Below are 20,207 nucleotides of genomic sequence, written 5' to 3'. Positions count from 1 at the left end.
CATTACAGTCAATGCTCATCTACTGAAATGTAAAGAAGAGATATAAAAAGAGCATACACAACCTTGTGTAATTCTGAAGATATTTCTTTATAAGTTAATACAGAGTTTGTCAATGATCAGTAGTGGAATAACTATGCCTATGGGCCACCACTCCTGAATAAAATATTGGCTCACTGGACCTAAACTTGCAATTCATCAAGAAGGAAACAGGCATGCTGCTATCTGTGGAGTCCTTTTCTGTGGTCACAACCTGCAGCTCTCTTTAGCTGGGTCCTTTCAGCAGACAAGTTCTCTGTGACATTGGCTTTTAGATATTGCAGAAGTATCACATGTAGCTGTAGTTAACAGGAAGTGATAGTTGTGTGATTGAGTGTGAGAAGAAACTGGAGAGCAGTAGAAAGCCTGGTGGCATTTCTTGCTTCTCTGCATTTTTTGGCAGCTAGGATTAGGTTAGTTCTGCTGCAAAGTGGGATCCTTCCAGTGGTCATTGCCCATGTGACTTTTCAGGGTTTCAGCAGTGATGCTCAAGGAAATGGCCTCCTCCTTGATCTTGAGACATTGTGCCTAGAGGACACCACCACTTTGGGTGACTGCTTTTGGGAACTGCCGTTGCTAACACTCTAATTCTATAATATGGGAATAGTATAGTTGCCCTTTTAAAAGCTGTGATGGAGTTCACAATGGTTTTAGCTGGGTGGTAGAATATTTGCGGAGCTAATAAAGATGTGCAAATAGGGACCTGAGCATACCCTTTTAAGCAGTTCTTTAATAATTGTAGGGGCAGGAAGTTTCCTCAGGTGCTTTATTTGGTCAGATTTCTTCATAGAAATCAGTTGTTCAATACAAGGAGCATGACCTAGATCCAGAAGAAAGCAGCCTGGAATCTACAAAGTTTATCAAGCTCAGCAGTTGAGCAAAACCCAGATTTCTTTTTTTTTTTTTTATTAAAATTTTTTTTCCAACGTTTATTTATTTTTGCGACAGAGAGAGACAGAGCATGAATGGGGGAGGGGCAGAGAGAGAGGGAGACACAGAATCGGAAACAGGCTCCAGGCTCTGAGCCATCAGTACAGAGCCTGACGCGGGGCTTGAACTCACAGACCACGAGATCATGACCTGAGCCGAAGTCGGATGCTTAACCGACAGAGCCACCCAGGCGCCCCAAAACCCAGATTTCTAAGACCTCATTCATCAAAGTCACTGCTGTGATGACAATTTCCCAGAATCTGCCTTCATTTCCACATCTAATGGTTAAACTCTGATTTTATCACATAGGTTAATCATAAAGTATTTTTACTTTAAAAAAATTTTTTAAAATGTTTATTTATTTTGAGACAGGAGGGGTGGGGTCAGAGTGAGAAGGAGACACAGAATCCGAAACAGGCTCCAGGCTTTGAGCTGTCAGCCCAGAGCCCAACACAAGGCTCGAACTCATGAACCTCAAGATCATGACCTGAGCCAAAGTCAGACGCTTAACTGACTGAGCCACCCAGGCGTCCCAATCATAAAGTATTTTTTAATCTGATGCTTTCATAATGTTTAAAATTTTAAAACTCCCAGATAATTCCTCTGATTAGCATGATGTAAGTTTTAGTTTCATATTGTTTTGGTTTTCCGGTCAAGCAGTCTCTAGCTCTTTTTAGTTATTCTGCAATGGGCACTGGAAGTGAAAGTCCTATGTGGTTGAGACCCAGTGTAAATGAGGCAGGTTTTAAGTGATTAGCAACCAATTGGGAGGAAGGGAGCAAAGAAACGTATTTCTCCAGGCATTGAGGCAAAGTTCTGAAAAGTCATAGGATGGCATCAGACCACCAGTAGAAATTAAAAGTCCCTCAACTCACTTGTCATCCCCAGACTTCTGAACCAGCCCAGAAAAAACATGAGTGCAGACCTGACTTCAGGTTGGATATACTTAGACTTAAAACTTAGGCTCTTAGCTAAAACTTAGCCAAAAATTGGCTCTTTCTCCCTGTCCTAAGCTAACTCTAAGGATTATAATAAGTAAGCAAGACCTGACTCTAATACAATACTTGGTTCTAACCTTTGGGAAAGACATACAGTAAAATTTTTCTTTAATTTTTTTCTATAAGCTATTGCTTAGTACTACAATTCTATTCATAATGAATTTTAATGCGTCTCTAAAGGAACATCCTCACACCACAGGAAATTAACCCATTCATTACTAAATGATTCCTAGCAGAATCTCATTGCATTCACCGCAAATTCCGATCTACAGAGTCTTAGAAACAACCAACCCTGCCATGAAAAATGCAGAACAATTTGAGATTTAAACAACATAACAAAAAGATTATATGGGGAGCAAAACAATGAGAACTTGGGAGATAGGTAAGGTGAGTGGGGGAAAGATGTCAAGACATATCATGTCCAGTTTCCAAAGGAATTAATGAGGACTGGAAAGAAGAGGTTCCAGCCACTTGAGCAGCAGAGCTCAGAAGTAGCCTAGGGGTAAAAAGAAAGAGAATCTCACTCATTTTGAATATTACAGAAGTGTTATTGTTTTCTTCCCATATGTCATATCAGGAGGTTCACAGTTTGAGTTGGTATTTTCCAAATGTCTCTGTTGTAAATTTACTATTTTTTCCACTTGTAATTAATAAGTATTATGTACGGAGCCATATTTCAAGGCTATATATATCTTGTTCCTCTTTTCTCCTCCAACTGTCCTTCACCTTTTAAGCCACTATTGTAGGGGTTTTGGTGTCTTAAAAGGGAGGTTTTTTACAAAGATATTAGAACCCATTTTAAAAAACCAACACATTCAATTCCTTACCTTTGCCACACTGCTGTGTTTCTAGAAGAAGACTCTTTACTCTTTAAGGGGTAAATAACAGGGACCTTAGGAAGCCCAAAGGAAAGCAACTAAAGACATAGACTATCTCACCTGTTAAACTTTTTCCTCAGCTGACCTGGCTTGTCCCATACCTTGCAAGTCAAGCTCATCCAGTCCAAGGTGGGGCACAAGCCAATTCCTGGAATTAGGGAACGCTTCAGATTATCTGGGTCAGGTCACTGGTACCAGGGTGGGACTTGGTGCTGAGTAATTTATACAGGGAGTCAAGAATTTCCCTGAAGAGTATGGTGTCTCACAGCAGTGGGTTTGGCTATCCTGAGGGTCTCATTCTTCAGTCAAAACAGAACCAAGGGGAAAAACACTTTCTGAAACTGGGTGTGAGTGATGGTACAATGACCCCCAATGGAATCCTATAAAAGGATCTAACAAGAGATGTGGGGCAGAAAGTTACCTTGTCATGAAAGCCAATTTCTGAAGTTTGACTGACTTGTCCTTCAGGAATCATCTATTCCATAACATCTTTTTTCCCTTGAAGAAGCCAGATGGTGGATCTGAGACAGCCTACCTCAGCCACTATCTTGTAACTGGGAAGTGTCCCAGAGATGATATTGACCTGTGATCTGGATTGAAACAGGCCTTCCTGATTTCCTGTGTGGACCAGTATTGCAGCTGGCTAAAAGAGGCATGAATGATGACATTTTTTTTTTTAAACAGTTGAAATAGTCCCCATTCTGGCCAACGATAGCTGTCATAAAGAAAAGTAGTACACTGTACAAGAGTTTGACTTTTGCTGTGAGCTTGCTGAGGGGGGACATGGAACAAACTGGAAAGAAATATATTAGAGGATGGTTGGGGAATGGAGCCCAGAAAAGAATCCTTCATGGTCTTCCTTCTACAAGAGAAGAGTGAGGTGAAGATTCAGTGCCACCTAGCTCTTCTCCACCATCAGCCTATCTTTCTTTCCATCTGAGTATCTGCTGCTGGCACACTGCTTTCAAGCTCTCCTTTACTGAAATTCACCAGTTGTTATAATTTCCCCCATTTGCTTTCTCACTTGTGTGTCTGTTCTCACGAAGACTCTGAGCCATTTGAGGGAATTCTACCAGAAGAAAGAGCTTTCCATTTCCGTTTATGTATTTATTTATGTCTATATGGATCCACGGATTCCTCTTTCTATTCACTGGGTTGTAATTCATCACTATCATTGTGCATTTTGATGTCCCCAATGTCCCAGATTTGGCTAGTGAGATATTATAGACTTTTATTCCCAAATACTTCAGTGTGACTTCCTAAGAACAACATAATTCTTTTACATAATCAAAGCACAATCATCAAAATCAGAATATTTAACGTTCATACACTATTATTATCTAATTGATAGTCCATGTTAAAATTTGTCAATTACCCCAATAGTGTCCTTTATAGCTATACTGCCCCCCCCCATGGCCCTACCAACCTGAATCCAAACCAGGATCACACATTGCCTTGAGTTATCATCTTTTTTTTTTTTAATTTTTTAAATGTTATTTATTATTGAGAGACAGAGAGAGACAGAACATGAGCATGGGAGGGGCTGAGAAAGGAGGAGACACAGAATCCAAAGCAGGCTCCAGGCTCTGAGCTGTCAGCACAGAGCCCGACGCGGGGCTCGAACTCACAGACTGTGAGACCATGACCTGAGCCAAAGTCTGAAGCTTAATCGACTGAGCCACCCAGGCACCCCGAGTTATCGTGTCTTTTAAATCTTTTTAAATCTGGAACAGTTCCTGAGTCTTTCTTTGTCATTAATGACCTTGACATATTTGGAAGAGTACAGCCAGTTATTTTATAGAAAATCGTTCAATTTGAGTTTAGTTGATACTACTTCATGATTAGATTCAGATTATGTATTTTCAGTAGGAATGTTACAGAAGTGATATTGTATTCTTTTTCACAGTGCATCATGGCAGAAGGCATACAATTTAAACTGGTGTCTTCCAGATTTCTCCACTGTAAAATTAATATTTTTTCCCTTTGAAATTAAAAAGCGATTTGTAGAGAGATATTTGGAGGCCATGTATATAGCCTATTCTCCTCAAACTTTTACCCACTAGTTTTATATATGTTAATGGTTCTTGCCTGAATCAATTATTATTATGATAGCGGCAGAATGGTGATTTTCTATCTCCATCATTCTTTCTACATTTATTAGTTGGCATTCTACTGTAAGGAAGAACATTCTATCATATATGTATATATGTGTGTATTTTTTTTCCTGCATGGATTCATGGGTTCTTTTATTCATGTTTTATAATTTATTACTATAATTATTTATTTTGATAGTCAAAATGTCCCAGATTTGGCCAGTGGGAACTCCTCCAAACTGGGTCCACTGTTCTTTTGATATATCTGTATCCTTATTTGAGTTTTCTTCTGGATACAGCAAGATACTTCAGATTTACCTTGTATTTTCCTTGCCTCAGTCCTAGAAGTAGTAATTTCTGCAAGGAGTCCTGGTTCCTTTTAATGGAGAATGGTATTTAGAAACCTAGCTCTGGGCAACATGTATGCTTGTTGATGCTGGGGTCTTATTACTTTGTCAGAAGACAGAGCTATGAAGTAAATACATGTGTGTGAGTATGTATATGATACATTGCATATGTATGTGTGTACCTAAGTAAATCTATGTAGAACACACACACATACACATATATGCCATGAATTTGTACTGATACCTCTGGTTCTACTCCAAGATCATGGGCTTTATTTGAGGCTTTCCTTTCCATATTTATAAATTCCTTCATGACAGATGCATTTTAAAAGCCATCCTTAAGGGATAGCTGACTGGCTCAGTAGATACTACAGGTAGCTTTTAATCTCAGGGTTGTGAGTTTGAGCCTCATGTTGGGCATGGAGCCTATTTAAATTTTTTTTTCAATTTTTTTTAACGTTTTATTTATTTTTGAGACAGAGAGAGACAGAGCATGAACGGGGGAGGGGCAGAGAGAGAGGGAGACACAGAATCAGAAGCAGGCTCCAGGCTCTGAGCCATCAGCCCAGAGCCCAATGCGGGGCTCGAACTCACGGACCGCGAGATCGTGACCTGAGCTGAAGCCGGCCGCTTAACCGACTGAGCCACCCAGGCGCCCCTAAAATTTTTTTTTAAAAGTAAGTTGGAACAAAATTAGAATAGAAAAAAAATAAAAAAAGGCATCCTTAAAATGGGGAGGTGTAGGAAGCCAAAGGGAAAAAGACCTTCAAAATCTGTTTATGGGATACCCTCTCCCTTATTGCATTTGATGCTGATTAATATTAAAACCAATGCTAAATTTTTACATGCCATTAAAATAAAAAGAAAATTGAATGTAAGTAAGAGAAAAACAGAAGTTAAAAATAAGCTCACAAGGGGCGCCTGGGTGGCTCAGCTGGTTAAGCATCTGACTTAAGTTTAGGTCATGATCTCGTGGTTCATGAGTTCAAGCTGGGATCAGGCTCTGTGCTGACAGCTCAGAGCCTGGAGCCTGCTTCAAATTCTGTGTCTCCCCCTCTCTCTGTCTCTACCCCGCCCAAACTCTCTCTCTCTATCAAAAATAAATAAACATTTAAATAAATAAATAAGTAAATAAATAAATAAACCTGAAGAGGAGTCAGTTAAAAAAAAAAAAGCTCGCAAGTCCAAGAAAGATAGAAGATTAAGCTTTTTAAAATAACGCAAAGTAGATGAGGTTTAAAATAGAAGATAGGTTATAAACCAATGAGGTAAAAGGTTAAAAACATAGAAAGCAAAGAAGATAAAAATCTAAGACAATATGCAAATACTCCATGAGCTGGAAAAAGAAAATACTGAAAGGGATTGAAGATTGAAAATAGGAAATAAGAAATAAAAAGATAAAAATAAAAATTACAAAAATAATAACAAGTAGAAATATTGGGGAAATGTATTTAAAAGAAAATAACAAAAAGCTGAAAGACCAGAAAGGTGACTGAAATGGGGAGATGAGAGGGTTGTGTAGAGGATGAGAAAAGAGATCTCTGACCAGGTCCGTGAGGTTCTGCTTTTCTTTGTGGGGAATGAATCTTCTGTTGAAATTCAGTTGCCCTCTATGAAGCTCTAGCTAGCACTCCTCTCCTTTGTTGAGCATCCTACTCTAGGCCCATTGCAAGGAGCCAATGGCCACTGGGAGTGGAGAACAGATGGATGGGCATTCTCATAGCCAGCGGTTGGTGCAAGCAAGGACGGAACAGCCTCTGAGGATTGGGAGCCCCTCTTCACGTTTCCTTCCAGAAGTGCAGTTGGGTTCATGTGCCCTGAGTAGCATAAAAGTGGATGCATGGTACTTCCTAAAAGTCCAGTGTAGAATATGGGGAAGAGTAATGGCTTAGAATTTGGGAGACATGGGTTTAATCTCCGGGTTCAAACTTATTCCATGGCTTAAATAAGCCGTTTACTTTCTGAGGACCTTGAATTTATTTCTCTCTCTCTGTTTCTTTTCCTTCATTCTTTCCTTTCCTTTCCTTTCCTTTCCTTTCCTTTCCTTTCCTTTCCTTTCCTTTCCTTTCCTTTCCTTTCCTTCCCTTCCCTTCCCTTCCCTTCCCTTCCCTTCCCTTCCCTTCCCTTCCCTTCCCTTTCCTTTCCTTTCTCTTTCCTCCCCTCCCCTCTCCTCCCTTCCTCTCCCCTCTCCTCTCCTCTCCTCTCCTCTCCTCTCCTCTTCTCTCCTCCCCTTTCCTTTCCTTTCTATCTATTCTGTAAAAGGAGAGAGAGTCAAGCAATATTTGCCTATATGGTGCACCAAGACAAGTGTTTTCCTATCAGTATTAGATCACAGACAAGTAAAATATCCCATCTTTTATTGTAGATTCCTAGATCAAAATCTTCTATTGCAGGGGCACCTGGTTGGCTCAGTCAGGTAAGCGTCCGACTTAGGCTCAGGTCGTGATCTCACAGTTTGTGGGTTCAAGCCCTGCATCCGGCTCTGTGACAGCTCAGAGCCTGGAGCCTGTTTCAGATTCTGTCTCCCTCTCTCTCTGCCCCTCCCCCACTCACACTCTGTCTCCTTCTGTCTCAAAAATAAATAAATATTAAAAAAAACTAAAAAAAATCTTCTATTGCAGATATGTATAAGAGAGATAAGAAAGAGAGGAAAGGTGTACAAGGAACTGAGCTGTTGCTGAATAGGAACATGAGGGAAGAGGTACACACAATGCAGTAAATGTTTGACTCAACAATTCTCAAAACTGAAGTTGAGAAAGAATGGTTGAGCCACTGAAAGACTTAGGTTCGTCAGGTTTTTGTTTTTGTTTTTGTTTTTTAATAGTATCGGTAAAACTAAAATCTAGTTGGGAAAGCCCAAGGCTCCAGCCAACAAGGAAGAACTTAATGAGTCCTAGCAATTATCCAGATCGTAAAGTTAACACAGGAAGCAGAGCCAATTCTATCTGACACGGAATCTGAAGTTGTAGTCACGGCATTTTTGTGAAGATGCTTCTAACTGGCACTTGCCCCAGGGTGTCATAGTAAGCATGGGTGTGTGTGTGTCACCGATCTTCTCTTTCCCACATCATGCTGGGCATTGTATCAACACACCAGGGCTCTCTTAGCTGCATGCTAGAGGATGCAGGTCCCAGGAGTGAGGGTAACAGGATTGCCAGTCACCCGGACACCAAGGAAGGTGAGGATAGTGTGAGCAGGGAGCATCAGAAGATCAGGGTCCCAGCTCTGTTGCTGCCTTCCCCTGGTTCATCCCTCTGTCTGAGCTTGCCTCTAGCTGGAATTCCCTGACTCATCTTCTTGTTTGTGTTTTGGGGTTGGGTTTGGTGTGGTTTTGTTTTTTGTTCCTTTGCTTTACGCGAGGAAATGGTGGGAGGAAAGGGCAGGATGGGGAGGAAACACAGGACAGTCCATCCCATTCTTTTTGGATCCAGAATTCCCGTTTCACCTCTATGTCTCTATAGCCTTTTTCTAGGTCCCCTGAGGTCACTTCTCAGTAGCAGTCAGGGGTCTACAGGATGAGAACTTCTTTTCTTTCCTGGTTTCCTCCGTATCCAGCTTGCCATGGTTTCTTTAGAAGTCACCCTTCAGTCTGTTCCTCAACAAACCCAGTTCCCTCTCAGAGACTGGAAAGGAGTCAAAAGTGAATACAGACCATCTAAGAGTCCACAGAGTGTCTATTTAATTTAGTCAGCATATTTTTGGTGTTGATCACAATAGGCAGGCACTGATGTGGACTGTGGGAAATACAGGGAATAATCTCCCCTTTCTGGAGCTTGCAGTCTGGGGAAATAAAAATGTTTGTGTGAAGAGTTCAAAACATGAGCATTAGTACCAATACCAGATGACACAAGGCAGGTGTGGTTAAATGTCCAGTGACTGGCACAGATACTGAGCATTAAAGAGTGCAGGAGAGTGGGGGAGAGCTTCCTATGGGACCACCTGAATCCTGATACGAATGACATTCGGTTGTGGTCACTCCCTTTCATTTGCATGACACTGTAAGGTCTACAAAAGATATTGCTCCATTTAATGTTTAAATCGTAGGTCTTCTAGCAGAGGAAACTGAAGCTCAGCTAGGTCATGTGGAAGCAGTGAGCCAGATTTTCAGATCATAGGGCTAGACTTCTTCGCACTAGAGGGGCCTCCACTGGAGGAAGGTGACTGTGCAATGAGCTGGGAGGAGAAGCTCCGGGGATCAGACCACCTCAAATGTGGAGGGGAATTTGAAGGACCTTGAAAGTGGGGTTGGGGTTCTCTATTAGGGAAATAACTGAAATAACCTTGCCCAAGCAAGGATAGCAACTGACCTGTATTACACCTGTCATCCCCTCAAATTAGTGGTTCAGGAGACAGACTTATCCTAAAGACATGTTTGGTCTACACAGTGGTTTAAAATGTGTGTGTTAATTGCCCTCATTAAAAAACGAGGTGCTTTGTTTGTCTCTCTTACACACACACACACACACACACACACGCACTCAGATTGCTTGCTTCTCTTGACAGTTGGAATCCCTAGTAACACGGAATTGCTGTTCTTTTTTTTTTTAATTTTATTTATTTAAAAAAAATTTTTAATGTTTATTCATTTCTGAGAGACAGAGACAGAGCGAGAGGGGATGGGGCAGAGAGAGAGAGGGAGACACAGAATCTGAAGCAGGCTCTAGTCTCTGAGCTGCTAGCACAGAGCCCGATGTGGGGCTTGAACCTGTGAGCCGCGAGATCATGACCTGAGCCGAAGTCAAATGCCCAACCGACTGAGCCACCCAGGTGCCCCAAGTTTGTTTATTTTTGAGAGAGAGAGTGCATGTGCAGGGGGGAGGAGCAGAGAGAGAGGGAGAGAGAATCCCAAGCAGGCTCTGTGCTGCCAACGCAGAGTCCAACATGGGGCTCAGTCTCACAAGCTGTGAAATCATGACCTGAGCCAAAATCAAGAGTTGGACACTTAACCCACTGAAGCACCCAGCTGGTCCCTGAATCCCTGTTCTTATGGAAACTTTGCACCGGAACTGTGTAGCAACTGCCTCTTGGTGCAGGAGGTCTGTGGTTCTCTAGGACTCTGCACGATATGGCCCCTGAAGGCTTTTGGGTCTGCATCCCTTGATTTACATGGGAAGTTGAGAGCCAATTATGATGTGGTAGAAAGGGTCAGAAGGCCTGGATTCAAGCCTGGCTCTGCCATGGACTGGTGTGCGACCTAAGCTAAAACAGCTGGCCTCTCCCGGCTTCAGTTTCAGGGTCTTTTGACTGGGCATAATGACATGCACTTCCAGTGAGGGTGTGAGAATTATGGGACTTAACGAAAGTGTCGGTGCCACCTAAATTGTTTAAATGCTTCTTTTTGGAACAACTCAACTCCCAACGCAAAGATACAGAACACTGGTTCTACAGCATATTCCTTAGTATGATTTTGAAAACTTCATGTTCAAAGTGTCAGTTTTGGGGAAGAGCTGCAGTGACTTTCATGTAACGTCAAGGATGTCATGGACACGGAGTAGGGGATGGTAAAGAGCCATTGAAAGAGAGGTTGCCCTGCTCCTGCCCCACAACTTCTAGGCCATAGTCCTGTTGGCCATCCCAGCCATGCTGTCCCATTGTGCCATTTGAATAAGATGTTCTATATCAGAGGGAGGCTCAGAATCAAGAAGAATTGTAACTGGGCCACTTTCTGAAAGCCACCTTCAAGGTAGGAAAGTATTTTAGAAAATCAAAACTTGGTCAATGGGGAAGGACAAGCAAATCACACCTTTCTCATCCCTGGGAGAGCTTCAAGTGCCTGTTGCAAATTGATTTTAGGATTGTGACGATACTGCTGATGTTCTTTGAAGATGGTAGTAGCCTGATAAAGCTCTTAAAGAAGTAGATTCTTATGTGAACTATTGCAGGTCAAGATTCTCTTTGGACACCACTTTTTGGTTTGTCTTTTGTTCCGGCTTGCTGAGTGGTTATTATGGTGATGTGTGTGGGCGAGTGGTAAAGTGGCCGCAGTGACAAGTGCTTCCTGACTCTGTGTTCAGGTGTATAATTCTGTTCCTCCTTTCTTCCCACCCTCCACTCCCACTCCATCTCCCCAACCCTGTCAAACACTGTACTTAAAATGCCATTTTGCCTTTTCATTGTGATTCCTTTGTGAGAAGAAATTGGAGCGATCACATAAATGCTGCCCAGAGCCATCTGTCATCTTCTGGCTCCAACAGAAAAACCACAGCTACATGATTGTTGAGTGTTGGCCCATGTTTACCCAACTTCTCAGACACCTGAGAGCTAACCTAACTCAACATTTATAAAATTGCCATGTGTTCAGGCAAGTTCTTTTTTTCCCTGCTTGGTTAAAGCTTTGCGTTCTGAAAAATATTACTGAGAGGGATGGATGCCTGGAAATATGTGAAAGTAATAGCTTTGGGGCCAAGTAGATAAATTTGCATCCTCAGGCCACAAAGCAAGAGTATATTTTCTGCCTTCCTGGGAAATTGAGAGACGCTAGACAAAAAAGTAGTTCTAGTTTTCATTATTATATGTTTAAAATAGGCTGGGCTCAGGCAGTCCTTGGACTGAAGCTAAACATGTAAATTTCAGTTTAAATAAGTGCTTTATAGAAAAAGCAAAGGGGTAAGCCCTTGAGGCTCCACTGAAGGCCACTGGTGGCCTTGGCTCTAGTTTGCCACCTCCCTTTTTGTATTACCTGCTGTAAGAACTACCTTGACTTGGTGAGCAAGACTCAAGCAATGGCAATGAATTTCTTACCCTGAGAAGCAGTGGGAAGGAACTTGCCCAGCCATCCATGGAAATGCTAATAAGCCGAGATGGCCCCGAGCTTTAATTCAGACCTTCTGTAATATCTTGCTTTCCTGATGCTGTTGGAGCATATTTTTACATTACTCGATAGTAGAGAAATGGTGAAATGTGGATCCTTCCAAGCTGAATGGCTTCCATCGCTTCTCTATGCACTCAGCAGTGACTTGATGTCTTGCATCAGGGGTGATGGAAACAGTTTGACTCTATTATGGGGACTGGCTTCAGGTGAAAGGAGGAGTTGTTTCTTTGCATTTCTCAGTGCAAAGCAGGGCTGTGGTGGGGCAGGTCACAGTCCTGTTAGGACACCATGTTCCTTACGCTTGAACAGGTTGGTCTTCTGATTGCACATGGCTTGCCTAGGAAATTGAGGGCAGGAGGTGGGAAGGTGGCGAGATGTTTCCCTTTCATGATGCTGTTTCTATCGTCTGGTGTTTCCTGGTATTTAAGAAAACACAGCTTATATCAGGAATCTAATGCCTGCCAGGGACTCCAGGCCATGACCTATCTAGGACTCCAAGCAATGACCTATCTAGGGTGAATAGAAGCTGCTACTTCCTGGTCACTACCCAGACATCCTGAGAAAAAATATTCTTCTGAAAGATATTATTGGATTATTGGTTCAGTTTTTAAGATTCACAATCGCTACAGTTTAGGAAAATGAGTATCTTATTATCAACATGACTCAATAGAGAAGGAGAAAACTTCCTTAAACAATTGGTTTGAAAAAAGACATGGGCTTAGAAAAATGACAGCTTGGATATGTCCTGCACATGGGGCTCCCAGGCCCCACTGAGAAGTAGTTTTCAGTCTTCAATACCTTAGGTTTGGCTAGTTTAATCCTGTAAAGTCATTTGGGTGGCATTCAAAGTCATTTTCTGTCTCATTATTAAACCAGTCGTGGATATAGGGAAAGGGCTCCTGGCCCCTATTTTTTGAATTTAGTAATTTAGTACCAAGAAAACCTTGAATTTAGTACCAAGAAAACCTTGTCTCTTGTGAGAAAATGGTCTATGTCTTCTTTTTAGGTATGAGAATTTTGTAACTTATCATGTTTCTATTTCTACCCTGCGAATAAGCTGGGGTTCTAGGTTGCAAATCAGAGTAATCAATTCTAGCTGTCTTGGGCAGAAAAGAGGAATTTGTTGAAAGGATATTTAAATCAAAAGATATACATTCAGGACCCTGCTATATCACTGACTTGCTCAGGGGCAGCGGACAAGTTATTTATCCTTTTCAGATTTCACTTTACTTGTCACTTAAGGAATGTCATACAGTCTGAGTGGAGCTTCCCAAATAGATGGAATGCTCAGAGATCGAGTTTGGAAAATAGATATGTATGAAAGGCACGCTGGAAAGTGAGGCCACAGAAACTGGTTCACACGCTGTTGGCCAAGGTGAGTAAGATGTCCAACCATCTCTCTGATATTGGGTCACTCAGTCAAGATTTGAGTCTTGAGAGAAACTTCTGATTGGCCAGGATTTGGTTTGGGACGCTAGTCCCTTTGACATCCCAAGAGGGATAGCCACTCTTGAGATTAATGGCACAGTCTTTAAGAGGAAGATCTGTGGGCTAATAGAAATGATGGTTGGATGCTGGATAGCAACAAACAGAAACAACACCAGGAAATACAGAGTCATATTGATGTTCTAAATAAAACAGAAGCACTATCAGCTCTTATAAGGAGCATAATTTGTTCTTCTTGCTTTTTCTTGGTTCTGAGTTTTTCCTTCCTTTCCCTTTTATTATTCTTATTGTACAACATTCTTTGAATGGCAGGAAAAGTGAGATTTGAAAAGGACTAATGACTTGCTCAGTGTCCCTGAACTAGTAAGTGGTACAGCCAGGTCCTGAATTTATACCTTTTGATTTCACTGTCAGTTCTCTTGTCTTTCCTATGAATTGATGCAAAGTGGAGAGATAAATGTTAAGAAAGAAACCTAATGCTCTGGTTGTTCTGAAGAGGAATATTTCTTTTGGGGAGGTTTGCATTTCCATTTGATTAACAACAAATCTGTTTTCCTAACTGAAAGAAGAGTGCTCCTGTCCTTGCTTACCCACCAGCACAGAATGTTCTACCATTGCCAGGAAGGTGGCCACAGCGAATGTGGGGACTGGTTTTTTCAGTTTTTCAATTTTTCCCTGCCTGAGACCTTCTCAGGCTCTCAGGTCTATGCTTAGACTATTCTCTCCTCAGAAGACCTATCCTATCAACCAAAGGCACCAGACCTTAATATTCTTGCCTTTTAAAAAATGTTTTCTTCGGGGCCGCCTGGCTGGCTCAGTCTGTAAAGTATGATTCTTGATCTTGGGGTTGTGAGTTTGAGTCCCATGTGTGGGGGAGAATTTACTTAAAATTAAAAAAAAAATTTTTAAGTGTTTTCTTCAAAAGAATGAAACTGGACCACTTTCTCCCATGATACACAAAAGTAAACTCAAACTGGATGAAAGACCTAAATGTGAGACCTGAAGCCATAAAACTCCTAGAAGAGAGCAAGGCAGTGATTTCTGCAGATGTTGGCTGTAGAAACATTTTCCTGGATATGTCTCCTAAAAGAAAAACATTAAAAAATAATAAAATAATAAAAAAATTAAAAGTGTTTTCTGGGGGAAGCTACACATTTATAATAGAAAATTTGGATAATATATAGACCTAAAACCAAAATAAAACCACAACATCAAAAACTCCCATCAAACAAAACTACTCAGCTCTACGTATTTTGGTTATTCCGTTTTTTATATGTATGTGTGAATATACACATATTTTCTTTTACAGAAATTGAGATTAGATGATATAGTTTGATGTCCTTTTATTATATGACATAATTTTGTAAGCATCTTCTCATGACATGAATTTTTTGGCAGTTGAATTTTTAATTCAATTCAGTAACCATTTATTGTGCAACAATTTTGGGCTCACCACTGTGGATCAGAAATCCCACCTATTCTATTTTTTAAAAATAAATCTTGTTTAATATCAATGGAATTTTTTTTTTTTTCAAAATCAGCGTCAATGAAAGAATAGACAGTAATGTTCTTCCCAATCTACAAAAGCTTCCTGGAACTTTAAAGATTCTAGCCACGCTCACCTAAGACAAAACACTGTGAAAAATTAGAACCAGCCATTTGGAATTCTTGGCTTTCTCATCCTGGAGGAAGCAAACCAAGATTGCCTTCCTTGACAATACTAATCTATATCTATGTATATATCTATATATGTTTTTTTTTAAGTTTGTTTTTTTTTAATTATAACTCATGTTTGAATCTTTAAACAAGCGTCTATGCAGGAGAAAGGTGGGTAGGACACTGACAACACTAGTTTCGCCTTAGCCGCAGGAGCAACGGCAGAGTTCAGACTTAGCTTCGGAGGGCAAGGCCCCTGACCCAGACCACGCCCCCTGCGCTGAGGTCCGAGTCGCAAAGATCACACTGTTTTGGTAACAGGCTCCTGGACAGTCTCCCAACCTATTTCCGGTGACTGCATGGCTTCCCCCAGGCTGGTCTACACTGCGGTGGAGAGCAAAGCACCGGAATGAACATTCTTTCTCTCTTTCGAGAGACTTCATGGTTTCTAGGCTGAGCATCATTGTGCTTCCACACTGTTTCCTTCGTGGCTTCGCAGCCAAAATGCGAATCAGCTTTTTGGCATGCTTCCGGTACGGCGCCTCCCCAAGATGAAGATTTCAACCTTGCCTTTAGAGTCGGGCTCTCCCATCCCGTGTAGGACTTTGAACTCCGGTTCGCACCCTGGGGCGAGGGCCCTGCTTGGACTTAAAAGCTTTTCCAGCCAACGCGCCTCCACGTGAGGCACCGATGGTTGCAGAAAGTGCTTAAACCCGCACCAGCCCCATCGAGTGTGCAAAAGGAGCCAGTTCCCGGAAGGGGAACATTTCCTGCTGGCCCCTGGGTTGTGCATCTGCGTTGGGTCCTCCTCAGGTACCGCACCTTGGATCGTACCAGGCCGCCATCTGCAGGAAGAGGGAAATCTTACCTGTTCTTAAGGAGCCAGATTCTTCTCTACTGTAGTCTATATCGGGAGGAGGAAAGGGAAGAAGCCAAGAATGAAGGAATCCAGGGAGCAATCCTGGGCACAGGACTTCGAACTGGTAATTGTCTTTCTGTATTAAAGATGTCAAGGAGTTCGAAACATTTCCCTTTATAATTAAAAAAATTGTTTTTAAAAATGTTTTATTTATTTTTGAGAGAGAGAGAGAGAGAGAGAGAGACAGTGCGAGCCGTGGAGGGGCAGAGAGAGAGAGAGGGAGACACAGAATCCGAAGCAGGCTCCAGGCTCGGAGCTGTCAGCACAGAGCCCCACGTGCGGCTAGAACCCACCAACCGCGAGATCATGACCTGAGCCGAAGTCAGACGCTTAACTGACGGAGCCACCCAGGTGCCCCTTCCTTTTATATGTTTTGAGAACAGAGCCACATGACTTAGTTTTTGCATGAAACTACATCTAAAGCAACACAATTCAGGGGGCGCCTGGGTGGCTCGGTAGGTTAAGCATCCCACTCTTGATTTTGGCTCAGGCTCAGTGTCAGGTTCCGCACTGACAGTGCAGAGCCTGCTTGCAATTCTCTCTCTCCTCTGTCTCTGCCCCTTCCCTGCTTGTGCTGGCTTGTGCTCTCTCTCTCTCTCTGTAAATAAATAAATAAACAAACTTAAAAAAAATCATTGTTTATCAGAGTCTAAGAATACTAAACAGGATCCACTTCATAATCCACATAGACAGAACTTCCCTGTCTTCTTCTCTGGCCAGTCCTCCAGCCTTCTGGAAGCTGTTCTGGAGCTTCTCATGTACCAAACCCACAACTCCCTCCTTTCTCCTCTCTTCTCCCTGCTTCCCAGGACCCTTCCTTTTATTATGTGGATCACTTAGCCTCTTTTCTAGGAAGTAAGAATTCTTCCTCTTTTAGAGGAGGGACAATGGGAAGAGCTGTAGGAATTCTGGATTCTCTTTCAACAGCAGGGGAGAGACGGTGAGCGCTGACCCCTTGATCTTCATAGCCCTTTCCAGTATCCTGGCTCCCTGTCCCTCGAAGGGACAGGTGTGAGCACCTGCGAGGAGCTGAGGACACTCTTGTTAGATAGAATTGAGCCTGGGAAACCAGGCAGCAAGGCAGAGTCAGGGTCAGCAGGGTGCAATTCACATATAGGCCAGAGCTTGGGTTGGGAGAGGTAGGGTAGAAGTATGACCGAAGTGGTCGTCCCTCAGTTGCCCTTGATGCGTTTTCGTGGGCCCTCCCTACCCCCAACCCCAGTGGTGGCCACCAGAGAAGGGCTGGCATGGTGTTCCTCTGTCAAACCATGAAAACTGTCATCTTGGATAACAGGTCGCAAGACCACGGATTGGAAGAGATGGGTGTGGGTTAAGATTCGGACTTAAGCTCTCGTTTCTCCTCTCAGGCTGGTAGCTCGACTATATTAGGCTGCTCTCTTTTGGCTCTTTTAGGTCATGGAAGTCAGATTTATGAAAGAATTTAAGAGAGGGGCACCTGGGTGGCTCAGTTGGTTGGGCATCCAGCTTTGGCTCAGGTCATGATCTTACAGTTCATGGGTTTGAGTCCCACATCAGGCTCTGTGCTGACAGCTCAGAGCCTGGAGCCTGCTTCGGATTCTGTGTCTCCCTCTCTCCCGCTCGTCTTCTGCTTCTGTCTCTCTCAAAAGTAAATAAACATTAAAAAAAAATTTTTGTTTTGAAAAAATTTAAGAGAGATTTAGGCTTCTGCAATCACTGTGACAGAAAATTTGCTCATTATTTTATAAATGGGAAGGGCACTGACCATCTTTGGTGCTTTTCTTGGCCTGTCTTCTGATATTTCTGGGGAAATCATGGTCTTGCCTCAGTTTATCCCCCTGTAAGCTGCAGTTGGTATTGAGCAAGCTCCGATGAGCAAGGGGCCTGGCCTTCCTTGGCCATGTGTGCCGCTGGGGACACCCGTGAAGGGGGCGGTGATGTCATCCTAGGGCCTCGTGGTGAGGGAGCCAGTGAGGGCACAGTCCTTGCTCTGCCGTGCTATGTAAGGAAAAGTACATTAAGTCCCCAGTACCTGTTAGGAGAATAGAGGGTTGATTTCTGGGTTTAGATGGAAGAACTCTCTTCAGGGTTCTACTTTCCTTGAAAGTTACAAACAAACAAACCCCAGAAGCGAATATGAGAAGCAAAATGACCAGAAGGCTGGGTATCTTGAATATTCATTTGTTCATCCTTAAATTCCGAAGTGAAACAGATCAAAAGTTGAAGCCTTTTCTGCCACTAGTTGGCTGCTTGTGCTTGGGCAGATAACTTTACCTCTCAAAGCTCCAGCTTCTTTGTGTGTGAACTTGGGGAAATCTCAGCAGCCTCCTCAGAAGACTGTTGTGAGGATTAAGTAGAAATTTAAAAAATGCACGTAGAGCATCAGTCCAGCACCTGCCGTATAGTCTCAGCTGTTGGTGACTGTTGGCTAGGTACTATTTTTCTTGAAAACGCCATCCCAGAATGTGGTGAGGGTGGTAATAAAGGTTAGTTGACACAGATCCTGCCCTGAGGTGGCTTATGATGGGCAATCATGACACAGGACATGACAGGAGCCAAGAGAGAAGAACAGGGCAAAAGGGGCACGTAACAAATGGAATCAAAGGTTCGAAAGAAGGATCGATTGAGCTGGTTGTTGGAACACGGAGGGGCTCAGAAGTGAAAGCTGAATCTAACAGGGAAACAGTGCTTTCTGACAGAGCCTGAGCACAGTGGGCGAAGGCAGAAAAGAGGAGCAAGGGGATAAATTAAAAACAAAATAGGTGAGCAGGCTTGTCACTGGGCTGACAGGAGGTAAGCAAAGGAGACGAAAGCAGACCGGGGTAAATAAATAAACGACCAATGTGGTGACGACCCTCCAGGCAGCCTGTCACAGAGGGTGGAATGGGCTTGAGATCCAAGATTACAAAAAGAAAAATCGTACCCAACTTTCACAGATTTTTCCGATACTTTGATTGTTTTCCTCCCACAGTACTCTGAAATGCACGCCTGGTTTATTCTCAGAAAGGATGCCAGAGCGCTCTCCTCACCCACTGCCCCTACTGCAGACACGCAGGAGAAGCCTTGGGGTGGGGTGAATGGCTCAGGGAATGATCAGCCCAAGTTGCTCATTCCGGGGACTCTGGAGCAGATGCTGGCCGTGCGAGCTATGTCTAGACATGGAAATTGTGCTCCTAATCTCTCAATCTTGCTTTCTTTACATTCTCTGATAATGTGCATCTCTGTAAACATTCTCACCACAGGAACGGAGCTGGAAACACATGTGCAATCAACAGCCGCAGCAGCTAGAAAGGGGGTTATGAAATCTGCTCAAAAATAGCCTGCTTGCCCCATAGGCATGCAAAGCAGCCAGCCAGCCAGGGTGAACGTGTCAGGCAGCAGATTGCTCTCTGCATATCGGGAGCCCTCCAGCGACCTGCCACACTTGGGCTCAAAGGAGCTCACCGCTGGTCAGAAACTTCCAGAGGTGATCAGGGCCTGTGGACAGAGTCCCCCTGAGCAGCTGGGAGCCACAAGTCCCTGGCCTTAGTTCCTGCTCCAGAGGGGGCAGCGTCCAGCCTCCCAGGAGATTCCAGGGCTAAGCCCTCCTGTCCTACCTGCCCTGAAATTTCTCAGCCCTGGAAACATTTTTGTGGGTTAAAACTTTAAGTTTACAGAACTTGACCTGAGGCAAGAAGATGTAAAGTCTGGCTCCCACCCTTAGACTCTACTTAATGCATCAGCTGGCTTGTCCCCTCACAGGGCCTGGACGGCACATTTTTATACAGTGGGTGCACAGCGGGGAAGGGCGATCTGGCTGCATGCTCAGTGTCAAGGACGACCGGGCTTTCGGGTACAGGTCTGCTGCCCGCAGGTTCTGCGCTGAGAGGCGAGACTTGCTGTGATGCGGGTGGTGCCGTAGTTTCTGTCCACGGTCATCTCCAGCACCAGCTGCTCATGTGACCTTTGGCCCCGTCACTTCGGGCCTTTTGCTTCAGCCTTCTCTGCCGAGTGGGAAGGTGCTCTTTCCTCTGCAGTTCACGCATAAAGGGGAGAGGAGTCAGAAGGGACAGGTGGGCCCTCACCATGTGTCCTTGGAGTTGGAACTTAGTTGATTCACAGAATGATTACATTA

Source organism: Prionailurus bengalensis, chromosome B3 (assembly GCF_016509475.1).
Source record: "Prionailurus bengalensis isolate Pbe53 chromosome B3, Fcat_Pben_1.1_paternal_pri, whole genome shotgun sequence".
NCBI classification, from domain to species: Eukaryota; Metazoa; Chordata; class Mammalia; order Carnivora; family Felidae; genus Prionailurus; species Prionailurus bengalensis.
This window is presented reverse-complemented; position numbering follows the sequence as displayed.